The sequence below is a fragment of the Mirounga angustirostris genome, unplaced genomic scaffold (assembly GCF_029215605.1).
Source record: "Mirounga angustirostris isolate CCGP_5_RB_7025 unplaced genomic scaffold, mMirAng1.0.hap1 SCAF_2, whole genome shotgun sequence".
Classification (NCBI taxonomy): domain Eukaryota; kingdom Metazoa; phylum Chordata; class Mammalia; order Carnivora; family Phocidae; genus Mirounga; species Mirounga angustirostris.
In genome coordinates, this window is record NW_026991710.1 from 202,483,568 (window position 1) to 202,503,509 (window position 19,942).

General features: G+C 43.8%; 1 protein-coding gene across 1 annotated transcript in view; it reads left to right on the forward strand.

The window, feature by feature from the left end:
* The window catches only part of TDRP (testis development related protein), a 41,405-nt gene that overhangs the window by 12,193 nt on the left and 9,270 nt on the right, over positions 1–19,942 (forward strand). The gene's annotated exons all lie outside the window — the stretch shown is intronic.

Genomic DNA, 19,942 nt, shown 5'->3' on the forward strand with positions numbered 1-19,942 from the left:
TGTATTGTATTTATATAAACAAACTTATTTATTCATCATTACTCACTCTAAAGGGTAAAACTCAGGAACAACCCCAGGGAAGAGATGCATGGGCAAGTATGGGGAGGGGTTCAGAACTTCCTTGCCCTCTCTGGACACGCCACCTCCTAACACATGAATATGATCACCAACGTGGAGGCTCCCCAAACCCTATCATTTAGGAGGTTTTAGGGAGGTTCCATTACCGAGGCATGGTAGATTAAACCATTGGCCCATTTCCAGGGCTTTCCTTCCCGTGGGTCAGGGGAGGGGATGGTAGCAGGCTGAAAGTGCTGTAAGGCTTGGCTTTTCTGGTGACCAGCCCCCTCCCCAGCCACATCATTAGCATACAAAAGGCTGTAAATTCCAAGGGTTTTAGAAGCGTCGTGACAGGAAACAGGGACAAAGACCAAATATTTTTTACTCTACCACACCCGGTATTTGATTTGTTATAAATATGTATGCACTTCAGATTAGACATTTTATCAAGGTAGGTAAATGATTTCTTTAAGAACTTAAAAAAAAAAGATAAAATCTCTGTATTTCTCTTTGTTTTTTCCCTCTTGCTTTTATGCCTAGAAAGGCATTTCCTTCCCTGAGTTCAGAGTCTTCTAGTTCCTTTATGGCTTCATTTAAAAGGAATAACTCTTTCATCTGTGTGGAATTTATTTTGCTGTCTGCTGTGTAAATAAGGATTTAACTTTTTTTTTTTCTCAAAATAGGTTACCAGTTATTTTAAATCCATTAAAAAAACTGTTCTTTTACTCTCTTTTTCATGCCAGTTACTGTATATTAAAATCACCCTACACGTTGGGGTTTGTGAGATTTTCCACTATGTTCTGTTGAGTTCTTCTGTGTATTCTTGTCCCATTCCTGCAGTTTTGCTAACTGAAGTTTTATAACGCATTTAATAACAGGTACCACAAGTTACCTTTAATTAGACTTAAAAATATGTCTTCCCTTTCCTGTTCACTTTTTCTACTCGTGTGTTATTGAGCCAGTTTTTTATTTTCTTTTTGTTTTTAATAGACTTTATTTTGTGGAGGCAGGGGCAGTTTTAGATTCACAGCAGAGTTGAGGGGAAGGTGCAGAGATTTCCCATAGACTGCACCCCCTCCCCTCCCCCAGCCTCCCCCACCATCAGCACCCAGCAGACGGTGCATTTGCCACCACTGATCTGATGAACCCATGAACGCCTTGTCATCCCCCAGAGTCCACAGTCTACATCAGGGTCGCTGCTGGTGGTGCACGCTCCGTGGCTTTGCACGAATGTGTGAGGACACGTACCCACCGTGACAGGGTCACACGGGGTGGTCTCACTGCCCGAAACCCTCTGTGCCCCGCCTGCTCCTCCCCCACCCCCTAACCTCTGCCGACCACTGATCTTACTGCCTCCATAGTTTTGCCTTTTGCGGAATGCTGTAGAGTTGGAATCACACAGTATGTCGATTTTTCAGACTGCTTTCACTTAGTAATCTGCATTTATATTTCCTCCCATGTCTTTTCGTGGCTTGAAGGCTCCTTTCTTTTTGGTGCTGAATAATATTCTGTTGTCTGAATGGACCACAGTTTATTTAGCAGTTCGGTAACTGAAGGACGTCTCGGTGGCTTCCAAGTTTGGAAAATTACGAATGAAGCTGCGTGCATGTTTTTGAGTGGCGATAAGTTTGTGACTTGTTGGGTAGGTACTGAGGAGTGCAGCTGCTGGACCGTAGGGTGAGAGTAGGTTTAGTTTCGTAAGAAGCTGCCACGCTGCCCTCCGGAGTGGCGGCGCCGTGCTCCGGTCCCACGCGCGGTGTGCGGTGCGGGAGGGCTCCTGTCGACGCACATCCTCGCCAGCACTTGGTGGTGGGAAATGTTCTGCATTTTGGCCGCTCTAGCGCTCGTGTGAGGGTATCTCGTTGTAATTTGCAGTTCCCTGGTGACGTATGCTATTGAGCATCTTTTCATACACTTACTCACCATCTGTATATCTTGATTCAGTGTGTAATGTCTTCGTTGAAATAAACGTGCCCTGTATCACACCAGCCTCGCTGAGACTGGGCGCCAGTTACCGCCGCCATCTTTCTTATTTGTGTTTGCACACGAAAGTGGGAAACAGGCTTGTTTTTGTATGAGAAATAGGAATTCGCCTTTTTGGTTTTACTCTGTCTTTGATGGGGTGTTCGTTCAAGTCTTTTGTCCATTTTTAAATTGGGTTTTCATTTTCTTACTGTTGACTTTTAGGAGTTCTTTGTATGTTTTGGACAGTAGTCCTTTATCAGGTATGTCTTTTGTGAATATTTTCTTTCAGTCTGTGGACTTCCCTCTCATTCTCTTGAATTTTATCTCTGGTCTTGTATTCCACACTCCGGAGGGCCGAGCCGCTGTGCCAATGTTGACGGCAGCTCGCGGGATCTCTGGAGACTGGGGGAAAGCGGCGGCCTGGATCTGGGTCTTCCGAGGCCTGTGTGACCTGAAACCACCACAGATTCTGTCCTCCACCCCGCTGAGAAATCACCCTACCAGCCCAGCGACTCGTTTAGGAAGAAATGATGTTTTCTAATGTCATGTGCTGTTCCAGAAATGATTTTATAATCATTTACTCAAGTCTTCTTTTTAATATAATTGGTTAAGGCAACATGTAAACTTTTTTTCTGAATATTTTTAATGTTTTTGTTCTTGTGAATGGCTTTTTTCCCCATTCTCTTTAACTGTAATAGAGCTATTTTTTCTATTTAGCCATTTTTTTAGGTCTAATGGTTCCTCATTTGATGCTTTTCCATTTTCTCGTTATATAGTCTCAATAATAATAATTGTAATTTCCTTTTGAGTAGTTTTAATTCATTTCTATTTCATGCCTTGTACTGATTAGAACTTACAGAATAATACAAGTAAATAATGTTAGAGGGCTGTCATGTGTTCTTTCTGACTTCAGTGGGCTATGCTGGCTAGAATGTCATTTATTTCGATAGGACTTTAAACATACTGATATACACCCTACTTTAGTACTAGTAGTTATAGTCAGAGAGAGATATTTCATAGTATTACAGATAGTTTTGGTTTTTTTTTTTCTGCCCCAGGGATTGCTAAGTGAGCATTTAAAAATCATAGAAAGTATAGATCAGAAAAGATACTTAGAATGAGGGTGAGGAAAGGGAAGGGAACCATGAGATTTCATCCAACAGCTCTCAGGAGTCAGAGGTCAGTGTGGTCTGTTCATGAAATTCAGGCTGAGGAGGTGCTGGATAATTTCCACCAAGTTGCAGAGCCGCTGAGTGAGGCCCTGAAACCTGACCTGCATTCCCAGTATGGATGGTATCTTTATTCAGTTATTAGCTAAAGCATAATAAATTCTCAATTGTAAAACTCTTCCTTTTCTAGATTTTTTTTCTGGGTAAATTCCATCAAGTTTCAGTTCCTTCATGTTACAGAACGAGAAACTTAGTATTAGGGTAGCTCTACCCCTTGGGAACAAATAGGGTCCCGCCCCCTGGTGTTGGCCCTGCAGCCCTGAGCGCCCCCTTCCATTGGCTCAGGCACTGGTGGGACCTCCTGTCCACCAGCTGGGAAGATAAAACCTACATTCCCCTTGTCTTTGGGGCCCGCCAGACTCCCTGTACCATGCTCCTTGGGAAAGAGTTGAATTTGGAACAGAGTTTATCCAGGAGGGAGGAGACAGGGCTTGCGGATCCATTTTGCTGATGTATTTCATCAGTCATGGGATGGCAGCTGAACAGGGTCTCCATATTTCCACACATTTGGTTAACTCAGTGTTTCTCTGGAGACACCAGGTTTGTCACAGGCATCCTAATCTCCGGATGGGGGCAGAGAAGGTCGATCTAGAGCAACGCTGAGGACAGCAACCTCTAGTTCCTCCAGTGCGGTGGTTGTATGTGAGCTACAGTGGCACTGAGGGGAGGCCTCGAGTTCCCCCGTGCTGTGGGCTGTGTGTGCCATCCAGGGAAGCACGCGGTCCTCCTTCCTCCTGTTCTGTGGGCATGTGCGATCCAGGGGAGGACGCGGTCCTCCCTTCCTCCCGTGCTGTGGGCTGTGTGTGCGATCCAGGGAAGCACGCGGTCCTCCCGCGGCTCCCACAGTCTTGCAGCATTTGGAGCTAGTTACAGATCTCCTGCTCAGAACAAAGTATGTTTCGTGTTGATTGTGCGGAAGCTCTGTAGGCACAGCGTGTGCTGCTTACCTGGTGGGGATGTATAGGACAGTCAGGGTAGTGGGCTTTCCTGCTCGGACATCAGTACGTGAGTGAAATGGGCAGCGCATCCAGGCTGTGGTTATGGATTGTTTCCTGTTGTAGGACGGCCCTGCGGAGCCTGCTTGTGAGCTGTGAGCACGTTTCCGGCATTCTGCTTGTGGGGTTTGACTGCTCGTGGTAGAGGTGCTGAGAAGGTCTCATCCTCCTGGCATTTTCAAATACTACCGTCTCCTTTATCCTTTTAAACAGCTTTATTGAGATATTGTTCATTTGACATCAATTCATCCCCTCAAAGTGTAAAACTAATGATTTAGTGTATTCACAGATATGTGCAACCTGTCAGTTTTAGAACAAAATTTTCGTGACCTCAAAAAGAAACCCATTCCTGAAGCTATGCACTCTACTGTTTCCCCTCCCCAAGCAGCCCTAAGCAACCACTAATCTAATTTGTATCACAGAGATTTTAGTATATTTCATGGCCTTTTTTACTGGCCTCTTTCACTTAATGTAATTTTTAAAGGTTCAATTATATTGTGCATTTATCAATGCTTCATTACTTTTTATTGCTGAATAATTTTTATTGTATCAATCTGCCACAAACATTTGGGCTCCTGCTTTTGGCCCTTGTGAATACTGTGATGTTGTAAATGTGTGTGTAGAAGATTTTGTGTGGACCTGTGTTTTTAGGGTTGGTGGGTATATATCTAGGGATACAGTTTCTGGGTGCTGGAAGACTGAGCGTTTGCATCTGCCCCGTGCCCCTGATTCATATGTTGAACCCTAATCTCCAGAGTGATGGTGGTAGGAGGTGGGTCCTTTGGGACATGGGTAGGTTATGAGAGTGCTCTGCCTGGCCTTAAGTGCCTTTATGAAAGGGACCCGGCAGAGCTCCCTTGCCTCGTCTGCCATGTCAGGACCCATTGGCCGGATCGCCATCCGTGAGGCAGGAAGAGGGCTCTCACCAGACACTAAACCCGTTGCTACCTTGACCTTGGACTTCCAGACTCCAAAAGGTAGAGAATAAACTTCGGGTATTTCTAAGCCGCCCAGTCTGTAGTGTTCTGTTAGAGCAGCCTGGTGGACTAAGACACTGGGTCATATGGTAACTCTGTGTTTAATGGTTTTAGGAGCCTGCTGGACTGTTTTCTATGGGCACTTTCTCCATTTGACATTCCCAACAGTGATGTGTGAGGATCTGAGTTCTTTCTTTTTTATTTCTATTTTTTTAATTAACTATTTTTTTTAAGATTTTATTTATTTGAGAGAGAGAGAGCACAAGCCGGGAGGAGGGGGACAGAGGCAGAAGGAGAAGCAGACTCCCTGCTGAGCAGGGAACCTGATGTGGGACTCGATGTGGGACTCGATCCCAGGACCCTGAGATCATGACCTGAGCTGAAGGCAGATGCTTAACCAACTGAGCCACCCAGGTACCCTGAGGGTCTGATTTCTCCACATCCTTGTTATTATCTGACTTTCTGATTTTAGCCATTTTTTAGTGGGTTTGAAGTAGTATCTCATTGTGGTTTTGATTTGTATTTTCCTGATGTACTGAGTATCTTTTAATGTGCTTATTGCCTATTTATACAACTTTTTGGAGAGGTATTTATGCTGATGCTTTGCTCATATTTAAAGCTTGGGTTTTCTTTTTATTATTGAATTGTAAAGTTCTTCATATATTCTAAATTTAAGTCCCTTATCTGATCATATGATTTGTAAATATTTTCTCCCATTCTGTGGGTTGTCTTCACTTTCTTGATAGTATCCTTAGGGCACAATTTTTTTTAAGATTTTATTTATTTATTTGACAGAGAGACACAGTGAGAGAGGGAACACAAGCAGGGGGAGAGGGAGAGGGAGAAGCAGGCTCCTGGCTGAGCGGGGAGCTCGATGTGGGGCTCGATCCCAGGACCCTGAGATCATGACCTGAGCCGAAGGCAGACGCTTAACGACTGAGCCACCCAGGTGCCCCCTGAGGCACGATTTTTAAAAATTAAGTTGAACTCCAGTTTATCTCTTTTTTTCTTTTGTTGCTTCTGGTTTGGTATCTTATCTAAGAATCCTTTTCCAAATCCAAGATCTTAAAGGTTTGCCCCGTGTTTTCTGTTCAGTGTTTTATAATTTTAGCTCCTTCATTTAGATCTCCGATCCATTTTGAGTTAATATTTGTAAGTGGTGTGAGGTAAGCGTTCAGCTTCATTCTTTTGCCTGTGGCTCTTTAGGAGTCCCAGCATCATTTGTTGTAAAGACTGTTTTTTTCCTAGTTGATCGTCGTAGCTCCCTTCAAGAAAATCAGTTGACCCTAGATGGATGGGTTTGTTTCTGGATTCTACTTCTATTCCGTTCATCTATTTATTTATTCATGTACCAGCCCCACACTATCTTGATTGCCACTGCTTTGTAGTAGGTTCTTTTTTTTAAGAAAATGTTTTGAGTGTAGTTAACCCTTACATTTGTTTCAGATGTACGACATTGTGATTCGAGTTCTTCACAGGTTGTGTGGATCTACCTTCTGTCACCATTCAGCACTGTTGCAACACCACCAACTGTATTCCCTGTGCTGTGCTTTTCATCCCCACAATTTACTCCTCCCATAGCAGGAAGCCTGGACCTCCTACTCCCCTGCACCCATTTTGCCCACCACCCACCCGTTTCCTTCTGGCAGCCATCAGTTTGTTCTCTGTATTTATAGGTGCTTTGTAGTAAGGTTTTTTGTGAGTCCTTCTGCTTTTTTTTTTAAAGATTATTTTGACTATTTGGAATCTCTTGTGATTCCATATAAATTTTAGACTCGCTTTATCATTTTCTACAAAGAAGTCAGATAGGATTGTGATAGGGGATGGCATTGAACCTATAGATCAGTTTGGGGACATTGCTATCTTGACAGTGTTATGTCTCCTGAACATGATATGAGTTTCTGTTTATTCAAATCTTTTAAAACTTTTTTTTTAATTCAGCTTTATCTTTTTTTAATTTAATTTTATTATGTTATGTTAGTCAGCATACAGTAAGTACATCATTAGTTTTTGATGTAAGGATCCACGATCCGTTGTTTTCGTATAACACCCAGTGCTCCATGCAGTACGTGCCCTCCTTAATACCCATCACCGGGCTAACCAATCCCCCCTCCCCCCTCCCTTCTAAAACCCTGTTTGTTTCTCAGGTCCATAGTCTCTCATGGTTCATCTCTCCCTCCAATTCCCCTCCCCCCCGTTTTTCCTTTCCTTCTCCTAATGTCCTCCATGCTATTCCTTATGTTCCACAAATAAGTGATAAAACTTTATTTCAATAATATTTTGTAGTTTTCAGGGAAGAAATTTTCAGCTTTTGTAAAATTTATTTTGAAGTATTCTGTTTGATGTGTTTGTAAATGGAAGTTTTCTTAATTGATCATTGCTGGTGTATAGGAACACAACAGGTTTTTGTATATTGATCATATATTATCTCAAATTGTTGAACTTGTTTATTAGTTCTAATAGGTTTTTGGTGGATTCCTTAAGATTTTCTACGTAAAAGATGATGTTATTAAAGTAGAGATAGTTGTACCTCTTCCTTTCCAATCTGGCTGCTTTTTATTTTATTTTTTCCAGTTGCCATGCTCGCACCTTCATCACAGCGTTAAATAGGAGTGGCCAGATCGGCCTCCTGTCTCGTTCTCGATCTCCGGGGAAAGCCTTTAGTAGTTAGCCACATAGATGATATTAGCTGTGGGGTTTCTTAGATGCCTCTTGTCAGATTGAGGAAGTTCCTTTTTTAAAATAATCGCTGATTGGAAAAAATAGCATAAAAAGCAAAGCAAACACTTAAAACTTACTGCTACCATACTTGGAGCCTACAGTGACAGTTTTATTGTAACTCTGTATGCAAATTATACTTGAAACTTGAATGGACTACTTCCAACTTACATGTTTAGATGACATGAGATAGCAGGTCAGAATAACAGATTTTGCACTAATAATAATACATAAAAGTGGGTCTTAAAAACACTTAATTTCTGGTTAGAAAGGTTACATATGCTCAAGGTAGGGTGTTTATATAAAATATACATGCAGGTATATAAGTAAAAAAGTAGAAATAATTTATAACCCTCTACACAAGGGAACATTCTCCTCTATTACTAGTTTGTTGAATGTTTTTATCATAAAGGGTGTTGGATTTTATAAGATGCTTTTTCTTATCTATTGAGATAATTATCTAATTTTTGTTTTTTATTTTCATGAAATGCTTTTATTATATTAATAGATTTTCAGATGTTGAACCAACCTTGCATTTCTGGGATAATTCCCATTGAGCCATGGTGCATAATTCTTTTTACTTTTTGCTGGATTCAGTTTGCTAGTATTTTGTTGATGATTATTTTGTTTATATCTGTAAGAGATAACTGGTCTGTTTCCTTTTCTTGTGATGTCTTTGGTTTTGGTATTAGGGTGAAATTGCCATTAGAAAATGAATTAGGAAGAGTTTCTTCCTCTCATATCTTTTGGAGCAATTTTTGAATAAGTGGTATTTATTCTTCTTTTAAATGTTTGGTAGGACTCAGTCGTGAATACATTTGGGCCTGTGCTTTTCTTTTGGGGTAGCTTTTAGATTACTAATTCAGTTTCTCTGCTTGTTGTAGATGTATTCAGGTTTTTTGTTTCCTCTTGAGTCAGTTTTGGTAGTGTGTATGTGTAGGGATTTCATCTGTGTTATGCAATTTGTTAATGTACAGTTGTTCAGAGTTCCTTTATTCTTATTTTTGTAAAGTCAGTAATAATGTCCTCTCTTTAATTCCTGATTCTAGTAATTTGAATATTCTCCCTTTTTTTCTTTGGTCAGTCTAAAGATTTGTCAATTTTGCTGATCTTTTTAATGAACCAGCTTTTGTTTTCGTTGATCTCTCCATTGTTATTTGTTCTCTCTTTGATTGATTTCTGCTTTAATCTTTTTTTATTTCCTTCCTTCTGCTTTGTGTTAGGTTATTTTGGTTTTTGGGTTTTTTCCCCCCAGTGTTAAGATGGAAGTTTAGATTATTGATTTGAAGTCTTTGTTACCTTGAAGGTTAAACATTTTCCTGTAAGCACTGCCTTAGCTGCATCCCGTAAGTTTTGGTATGTTGTGTCTTGTCTGTAATTTATTTCAAACTATTTTTGGTTTCCCTTTTCAGTCCTTGTTTGACTCACTGGTTATTTAGGAATGTGTTGTTTAATTTCCATATACTTGCGAGTTTTTCTTGCTATTGATTTCTAATTTCATACCACTGTTGGCAAAGAACCTACTCAGAATTATTTCATCCTATTATTTTTTTAAAGATTTTATTTATTTATTTGAGAGAGAGCGAGTGTGTGCAAGTGGGGGAGGGACCGAGGGAGAGGGAGAAACAGACTCCCCGCTGAGCAGGGAGCCCACTATAGGGCTCAATCCCAGGACCCTGAGATCCTGACTTGGGCGGAAGGCAGACAGTTAACCGACTGAACCAGCCAAGTGCCCCTGATTTCATCCCATTAAATGTACTGAGATTTGTTTTAGGCCTAGCGTATGTTCTATCTTGAACACTACTCCCTCTGCACCTGAGAAGAGTGTGTATTCTGTTGTTGGATGGAATGTTTTATATATATGTTGGTTCTAGTTAGTTTGTAGTGGTTTTCATGTCTTCGGTCGCTATCTTCTGTGTAGTGGTATTCATTATTGTTAGTGGCATATCCTTTATTGTTGGGTTGTCTAGTTCTCCCTTTATTTATTATTTCTCCCATTTTTGCTTCTTGTATTTTGTTCTGTTAGTATGAATCTTTATGCCTTCCTGATGGTAATTCATTTATCATTATGAAATTTCTCCTTACCTTTAGTAACTTTCGAAATTTTATTGTCTATCTTATCCACTGATACAACCACTCCAGCTTCTGTGGTTCCTGTTTGTATGACCTCTCTTTGCCCTTCCTTTTACTTTAATCTCTTTTTATCTTTGAATTTAGGGTTTGTCTCCTGTAGGCAGCCTTTAGTTGGATCAGTTTTTTTAAAATCCAGGATGACCATCTCTGCCTCTGATTGGATTATTTAATGTGTTTATGTGTAATAGAGTATTGTTGCTGTAGCAGGTTTCCATCTGCCATTTTACGTTTTGTTTTCTAGGTCTCATGTCTGTTTTGCTTCTCTGTTCCTCTTCTGACCCTTTCTTTGCATTGGGTATATTTTCTCTTGTAACATTTTAATTTCTTCTTATCATTTACTGTCTGTGGTCCTTTTCTTAGCCCAATACAGTCTTCCACCACCCACCTCTTTAATGCTGTTGTTGGCAAATGCATTACACATGCATTATATCTGTATATATTACAGGCCCAACAGTACATTATATGCATATTATTGTCTACACTCTTTTTTAAGTTGGTTGTGAGAAGAAAGAAAAATAGGCATTTTTAAAAAGATTTTATTTATTTGACAGAGAGCAGGAGCAGGGGGAGGGGCAGAGGGAGAGGAAGAAGCAGACTCCCCACTGAGCAGGGAGCCTGATCCTGGACTCATTCCCAGGACCCTGGGATCATGATCTGAGCTGAAGGCAGCTGCTTAACTGACTGAGCCATCTGGTGCCCCAGAAAAATAGGCATTTCTACTGTGTTTGTGTTTAATTAAATAATGACCCCCACCAGTGCTCTGTTTTTTCATGTGGATTTGCTCACTGTATGTGTCACTTGCTTTCAGCTTGAAGGACTTCCTTTAGTCTTTCTTGTAAGGCAACAAATTCTTTCAAACTCGTTTATCTGGTTTATTTCATCTTTCTTTTTCAAAGATAGCCCTGTTAGATACAGGATTTTTGTTTGACAGTTTCTTGTTGAGCTCTTTGAATATGTTATCCCGTTGCCTTATGGCCTCCATTGTTTTTTCTGAGAGTTCATCTTACTAGAGTTTCCTTGGTAAGTGACTAATCACTTTTTTCTTGTAGTTTTCAAGATGTTCTCCTGTCTTTGTGTGGTGTAATAAAAAAATGTATGTGGTCTTTGCCTCTGATTCCCAGCACAGAGGTTCTAAAATCCTTGGGATCTCCTGAATGTTAGGAGTTTTTGTTATGCTAACGAAGTGAGTGAAGATGGTGGATGCTTACCAGAAAGGGCAGGCCTGTGATTAGAGGCTTGAGATTGTCAGCCGCCTCACCTCCAGGGAAGGGAGAAGGCTGGAGATTGAGTTCTAGCCTCTGGCCGGTGGTTTAACCAATGCCTACATGATGAAACTCCAATCAACTTTGAACACAAGGCTTAGTGGAGCTTTGTGGCTGGTGAACACACTGATGTGCTGGTGGGGAGTGACAGGCTGACCCTGACTCCCTGGAGGCAGGGAGGCTCCGCACGGCCTCCCAGGCCTCCCACTGTGTGTCTCGTCCTGTAGCTGTTTCTCTTGTTAATACTACTGCAGTCTTAAGCGTAATGGTTTCCTTCCTTCTGTGCGATTTTCGTTCAGCTATTGAACCTGAAGGGATTGTGGGAACCCTTGAATTTATACTTTCCCATCAGAGGTGCCCCTGGCCTGGGACGCCTGAAGTCAGGTCAGTCTTGAGGAGGACCGAGTCTTCATTGTAGAGTCTGAGATGAACTCCTGGTGGTTAGTGTCAGAATTGTATTTACGGTAAACCAGTTGGCGGGTGAGACAGAACTCAGATTTTCTTTTACTATGTGCGTGTTTGTGGATCTCTGTGTTCATCCTACCTGTGGTTTGTTAAGCTTCCTGGATGTATTGATTTTTGCTGTTAGGTGAATTTGGGAAATGTTCTACTGTTTCTTTGGACATTTTCTTACCAGTTACTTTCTTCTGATGCTTCTATTTTGTATGTGTTGGCGTCACACATTTCTCTTAGGCTCTTCATTTCTCTTCATTCTTTTTCTCTCTGGTTTTTGGCTTGCATAATCCATCCTGATCCATCTCCAGGTTCCATGATTCTTTATTCTCCAAATTCAGACCTACTGCTGGGACCCTCCAGTACATTTTTATTTCCTTTATTGTACCTCTCAACTTTAGCACTTCCATCTGAGTCTTTCTGATCATGTCTGCCTCGTCCCTGGTGTTTTCTGTGTGTGCAGTGCTGCCATCGTACTTTTATTTGCTGCTTCCGTGGTGTTTTCCTTCAGTCTTTTAAAACAATTATTTATAATGGCTATTTTGTAGTGTTGTTATTGTTGTTAAATCCAGCATCTGGGTGCGCTCACAGGCATTTTGTGTTACTTTTCTCTGGTGTATGGGTCATACTTTTTTTTGGCTGCTTCAAAATTTTTGGTTGGAAAGTGGACATTTTAATTTTTTAAAACTGGGGAATAATTAACATAATATATTGGTTTTAGGTATACAGTGAATGGTTTGACATCTGCATATGTTGCAAAATGATCCCTACAGTATATGTATAGTTGAAAATCCTTTTTCCTGTGGTGAGAACCGCAAGAGTATGCAACACTGTCACTCTGCTGTGCATTGTATCTCCCTGACTTACTTATTTTATAACTGAAAATTTTTCTATCTTGTGACCACCGTCACTCATTTTGCGCCCCCTTCCCTAGCCCTTGGCAGCCACCAGTCTGTTCTTTGTATCTATGAGCTTGTGTGTGTGTATCTTAAGATTACACATACAAGGGAGATCATAAGGTGTTTGTCTTTTTCTGACTTATTTCACTCAGCATAATGCCCTCAAGTTCCATCCATGTTTCCTTTTTTATGGATGACTAATATTCCATTACTTACACACACACTTTCTTTTCCCATTTATCTTCTGTTAGACGCTTAGGTTGTTTCCATGTCCTGGGTATTGTGAATAATGCTGCAGTGAACGTGCGAGTACAGATGTCTTTTGAGCTGGTATTTTCATTTTCTTTGTATAAATAGCCAGAAGTGGAATTACTGGGTCACATGGTAGTTCTATGTTTAACCTTCTGAGGAACCTCCATACTGTTTTCCAGAGTGGCTGCACCAGCTTGCATTCCCACCAGCAGTGCAGGAGGGTCCGTCCCCCTTTCTCCGCATCCTCGCCAATACGTTATCTCTTATCTTTTTGATACTAGGTGTGAGGTAATAGCTCAGCATGGTTTTGATTTGTATTTCCCTGATGATAATAACATTGAGCGTCTTTTCATGTGTCTGTTAGCCATTTGTATGTTTTCTTGGGAGAAATGTCTATTCAGATCTTCTGCCTATTTTTTAATTGGATTGTTTTTTGGCTGCTGATTTGTATGAGTTCTTTTATATGTTTTAGATATTGGCCCTTTATCAGGTAAAAGATCTGCAAATATTTTCTTCCATTTGGTAGGCTGCCTTTTCATTTTGTTAATAGTTTCCTTTGCTGTGCAGAAGCTTTTTACCTTGGTGTAGTCCTGCTGGTTGATTTTTGTTTTTATTGCCTTTGTTTTTGTGGCATATCCAAAAAAGTCATTGTTGAGACATATACATTCATGTCTTTACTCTGTTTAGAGTTTATTTTTATGTGTGGTGTAGGACAGGGTCCACTTTCATTATTTTTCACGTAGCTGTCCAGTTTTCCCAGCGCCATTTGCCAAGAGACTGTCCTTTTCCCCAATTCCTTTGGTTCCTATATTCTGGGTTCCTTTGTCATGAATTAATTGATCTTATCCATGTGGGCTTATTTCTGGGCTCCCTGTTCTGTTCTGTTGGTCCTTGTGTCTGGGTTTATGGTGGTATCATACTGTTTTGATTATCACAGCTTTGTGATAGAGTTTGACAATAGGGAGTATGAGGACTCTGCTTTGTTCTTCTTCAGGATTGCTATGGCAGTTTAGGGTCTTTTGAGGTTCCATGCAAATTTTGGGATTGTTTGTTCTATGTTTGTTTAGAAACTGGACATTTAAAATACTGTGTTGTTGCAACTCTGAGTACTGTCCTTCCCTCCCACCCCCATTACTGTCATTATTTTTTTTGCTTCTTTGTTGAATGGCTAGCTGGATTATTTAGTGACCTGTCCATGCCCCCACTCCGTTGTTAAATGTCTGCTCTAGCTTCCCGGGGAGTCCCGGCTGTAGGCATACCCATGTCACCTTCTCTTTCCTGGCAACACCCGGCTGGTAAACTCCACTAATTGCCAGCTGACTGCTCTTGTTATTATTTAAATATGCTGGGTATGAATTTCTCTACAAACCAGTCAAACTGGCTGCTTTGAGGGAGTCCTTTGTGAGGCTCCTGTTTGATAACTGCTCTGAGTCTAGGGGCCCCTTCTAGGTTTATTCTCAGTTCTTTTCTGCTAGCTAGCTCACTTGAGCCTGTACTAGCCTCCCTGACTCTGAGAGCCCCCTTAGGTTTAAATTCCTCCGTGCTCTGTTGCAGCTGAAGTCAGCCCCTTCGGGAAGTGCGTCTTTGTCTCCATAGCCGCTGCTGCTGCTCCCCGCTGTTTCCTGTCCCGCTTCTGTCCCAGGTGCAGTCTCTGAGCCAGGGCTCTGGAGATGGGGGTGGAGACCATGACGGGCTTGTCTCTGAGCGGTTCCGTTACTCTGGGAGCAAGTGCTTTGTGGGGCGGGCAGATGCCTGGGGTCCTCTCAGCTTGCTCCTGCCTGTGTGTGACTGTCACCCCATGACCCGGGCGAGGTGATGAGGGCCGCGGGATTCCCAGCGATCCAAACGCATTCTGCCCCCTGAGAAGGGGCCCCGTCTCTCCAGGGAATCAGCCTCAGGATGAGAAATGCTGAAGCCCTGCTTCCCTGGGAGAACCGCCTTCCACCTGGGAGTGCTGACTGTGGCCGTCTCGAGGGGCAAGGACACAGCAGTCACGGTTCAAATACCACAGAGGCTCACCTTCCGTAGACGTTGTGAATTTCTGAGTTTTCAAGTATTTGTAGGTTTTTTTAAGTAGATTTTTTTTTTTTTTAAGGTAGATATTTCTTCATTTACAGTTTGTCCTTAGGAGCATTTCCAGAGGCTTTAAGTAGTTCTTCCTTTTTGGTTTTGGTTTTACAGTTTTCAGTGGTTCTGTTGGGGAGTGAGTCTTCAGAGCTCGTGCTCGTGGTGGAAGGTGATTCTTGCTTTCCTCTTTAAAGCCCCACTTAAGTAGCTTCCAGACGTGGAGATTGTGTGCATCATGCACACCTGGACAGTGTCGGAGTGACAGACCCTGGGGTCTTCTCCGTTACTCATTTTGCTCCTTTGTTGGTGTAAGTCAAACTCTCCTTTTTCTTCTAATAGGAAGCGTTTAATACAGTAAATTTTCTCAAGAGGAGTTTTCAGTGGAGAGGGTGCATGGTGTGGGAGGTGGTGTTAATTTTGCTTTCACGGGTGCTCTCCTAGCCTGTGGGGAGGGATTGTCAGTGAGAAGTCAGGCATCAGGCTGGCACACGGGGGCCCCGGCTATTGCCACGGGGGTGCGGCGGCCCCCCTGATCTGAGGCTGGCGCCCCTCCTTCACCGTCAGTGCTGAAACCATTTGTTCAAGTCAGTGGTTCGGATTGCTGCCATTTGATGTGTTCATGTGTCTCTAGTAACTTTCAAAAGGAATGATGGTTTGAGTGAAGGCATGGGGTCTTTTTTTCCTTCATTGATTCTTTTTATTTCTGCCTTTTATGTATATGCATTTACCGTTTAAGTTCGTTTTTACAGCAGTAACAGAACATCACTGTTACTTATGAACAGTAGCAACGGCTTTGGTCTGAGTTTCACGTGTTTCTTTTGGCATCTTCATACAATTTGGAATTCTCCTCATTTGACATTTCGTACAGCTAAGTTCTTATGACTATTTTTGGTAGTAGGATTGCAAATACTTGGATTTTAGTATCATTAATGACTGTACGATGATTAAATGATTAGCTTCTCATCCAGCTGTGGAGTGGGGGATGGCATCTACCGTTTCTGGCAACATTCTGGACTCTTCTTGTACCTACACAATGGATAAGAAAATAAAGCCCAGAGAGAAAGCGAAGGGTAGTGTTTCATTTGACCGTTGTGCTTTTTCTGAGCACCCTTCTTCAGGAGATCTGCATGCTGCCGTGGCTCACTGGCGCCCCCCTCGTTGCTCTGAGGGTCGGACTGCCCCCGGGAGCGGGGGGGGGGGGGGGGGGAGGGGGGAGCTACTGTGCTGCTCGCACTTGCTCGCTCCCTGCAGCCCAGAGCCCCGCGGGGAATGGGGGCGGCGCTGTCAGAGGCGGGAAGGAGGCAGAACCGGGCCCTGCCTGCCATCGGTGAGGTGTGTCCGTGACCGCGGGCCGTGTCTGCAGAGTCTTCAGACGCTGACTGAGAACTGCAAGCCCCACGCGGCTCAGGGGAAAGCTGGAAGTAGCTGCATCCCTTGGCCCTGCCCCGTGTGACCGTGGAGGAGGGCCCGGAGGGGCACAGAAGGCAGCGCGGACCCCTGGCCCACGGCTCCCCGCGTGTTGCAGCTGCTGCGTTTCGGGCAAAGCCGCAGCTGCGGCCACAGCTCACCTGGGGGAGGCCTGATCCTTTGAGGGCTGTGTGTTGGGGGGTGTTTCCACGCTGTGTCCTGCTTTGTGTGCGGTTGTGCGCAAGTCTAGCCTTTGAGAATAATCATTTTTCTTTTATTCTCAACCTAAGCCTCCTTGAAGTATTGATTATCTGGTAACGCTGGGTTTTGTCTGCTTTTATATATTCCCATTGCTGCGATTGAAGGGGGAATTCGGAGACTTTATGGGAAGTGGGTAGGAGTAGGTGGAATTTTTCATTGGTTTCTGGCAGCATGTTCATTAAGTTCATCTGCCTGACATATTTCTAGTAAAAAAATCCCCATATTTTGGATTTTGGTTAGCAAAGTAATGGATGACTTCTCTTCATTGGGATTGCTTTTTCTAGTTCCTTCCAAACACGTTTTAAGCATTTTTGTCTTCATCCGTTCCGCCTGCTGTAACAAAATACCAAGGACTGGGTGGCTTAAACCGCGGAGAGTAATTCTCACCGTTTGTCGCTCTCAGAGTGGTGGTGGGGCCTCTCTTCCAGGCTGCACACGTCTTGCCGTGACTGTGTCCTCCCGTGGCAGGGCCTCTCTGTTTTCAGGGCCGCTCCAGCCTCATGAACTCCTCCCCCGAAGGCCCCACCTCTGAGCACCATCACGTCGGGGGTTAGGGTCCCAACATGTGAACTTTGCGGGGCACAGACCTTCGGACCATAGCAGCCTTCGTCACTGAACCGCGGTCTTCCTCCTCCTGAGAGGCGGAGAGTTTTGCAGGAGGGCCGGCATGAGGAGCCTGTTACTAATGACAACGAGTGCTCGGCAACAGGTGCATGTGGATTCGTGCAGCACATGATGCGCTTGCTGGATCCGTGGCTTGTGGTACCTGTGGAACAAGAGGATGTGACCCCAGGGAGGCTACAGCCAGGCTGCTTCCCACCGTGGTCCCTTCGCTGCATGGGCCGTCGCTCCACGTGCGTGAGCGCATGTGTCTGTCTGCATTAGGCATACACGATTAGATCGAGTTATGATTGATACTGCTTACATAAATTGAATATTAGTCATCATTGAAGAAGGTTAATTTTCACTTCCACGAAATACTTTGTTAAACAATTAGGTGCAGGAAGTAAAACTCCCCTTTTCCGCGCTGTCCAGATTCTCCTTGCTCTAAGTAAGTAATCACCACTGTCCGTTTCGTCTCAGAGATGTTGTAAAGGACAAAAGGGAGAAGTGCCTAGGGCTGGGAAATGGTTAAAAACGCTGCCTCAAAGCTCTGAATGAATTATTACTAAATTTAGGTTCCAAAATGTGCATAAGCAAAGAACGCAAGTTCATTTGTCTTGCTGATTATCTTGTCCCGGTCTGTGTTGAAGTGCTGGTTTTTGTTCTGAAAAGTAAACGGCAGAGTGTGAAGAAGTGGGTTAGCTCCAAGTGTAGACTGGCCCCACTGACAGGCACTGACAGGCCGCGTGTGGCTAAAGAGGTGCCCTGTTCCTGCTGACAGTATGTGGATTTCTGACGCAGATGGTTTTAAGGTGGTGGACTAAGTGTGGGTGTTAGTTTGGGATTCTCTGACTCGATGCCCCTCCTGCTTGCGAAGAGCTCTCAGCTCGCTTGGTAAATGAATGTATTAGGGACCCTGCTTTCTCTGTTTTCTGGCTTCTGGACTCATTAAACACGTCATTGTTGTATTCCAAAACTAAATGAGAGAAAGAGAACTAAAGACAAAAAGGAACCTGTTACCCCGGATGCAGTGTCTGAGCCTGTCAGACGAAACGTGAGGAGCCCCACTGTGGGCTGGCAAACAGGCCCTTCCTCTCGTGTTTTACAGAAACTGCAGGGAGGACGTCTCGTGGAGGCTGGTGCCTGGCAGAGCCCAGGGCGAAGTAGAAAAGCTGTTTTCACCACCAGGTCAGCAGGCCAGCAAGGTTCCTTTGAGCTCTGAGGCCACACGTTGTCTCTGAGGAGCCTTTGTTTTTATATCTCTGCCAGAATCATTAAACTTGCAGAGATAACCTGGTCCCTGTCTCAGGTCACGATCTTCTCCTGTGAACAAGAAGATACTTTTGTATTCAGAAGACTCTTGCTTTTCCCATTGTTTTGCCCATTTTTCTACTTGGCTGTTTTTATTTAAATTTTTTTATAAAATCCTTTTTGTTGAAGTCTTTGGGATTTTTTTATGACTTTTCTTTTAATTCCAGTATAGTTAGCATAGTGTGATGTTAGTTTCAGGCGTACAAGATACCAGTTCCACACTTGCATACGTCACCCGGTGCTCATCACGCACAGCAAGCGCACTCCCTAATCTCCCTGTTTCCCCCTCCCCTATCCTCCTCCCCTCTGAGAACCCTCAGTGTGTTCTCTGTAGTTAAGAGTCTGGTTCTTGCTTTGCCCCCTGCTTTTTCCCCTTTCCTCATTTGTTTCTTAAATTCCACATATGCGTGAACTCACATGGTATTTGTCCTTCTCTGATTGATGTATTTCACTTAGCATAATACTCTCTAGTTCTAGCCACATCATTGCAAATGGCAAGATTTCATTCTTTTTACGGCTGAGTAATACTCCATTGTGTATATATATACACCACATCTTTATCCATTCGTCTTTCCGTGGACACTTGGGCAGCTTCCATAGCTTGGCTACTGTAAATAATGCTGCTGTAAACATAGGGGTGCATGTATCCTTTTTTAATTTCATGTATTTACTTATTTGACAGCCTCTGTGCTGCCCCCCGTCGTGGGGGCTGGAACAGCAGTTTTGTTCTGAGCCGGGGCTGCTGCTTCAGGTTGTCTGTTCAGCCCTGGGACCTCCTCCCCCTCCTCCTGTGTCTCGTTGCGTCAGACTGTAGTACCCTGACCCCGTCTCGCAGTTGGGTTTTCATGTGTTCTCTTCTAAACGTGTCTGTTGCACTGGGCATCTCTTCAGCAACACCTGGTCTCCTTTTTGTGTCCTCATCTGCGTTTTGACCTGCCCCGGCCACTCCCCCCGCCCCGTCTTCCCTGCTTTCCTGTCCCTCCAGGACCAGGAGGACCGGCCGCATGAAGGGCCCAGCCTGTCCTTTGTCTCCCGGGCCTTGTGAGTGTCCCTGCGCGGGCGGCAGGCTGAGCCCTCTCTCCGGCCCCTTCCCACGAGTGCTGCTGGTCCGCGGGGACAGCCATAGCTGAGGCTGCTGGGCCGAGAGGGGTCTGGGCAGCTCTCCTTCCCGGCAGGAGTCTGCATGTGATGTAAAGTGAACTCGGCCGTCTTGCGTGCATCTGGAACAGCACCAGTTGCCCTCGCGGGGAGAACTGAGGGAACAGTCCTGCTGGCTCAGACAGGGGTGCCAAGTTCTTACCACGGTAGAGCACACGCACACGAGCGCTCTAGGCTGAATGTCTGTGCCCCTCT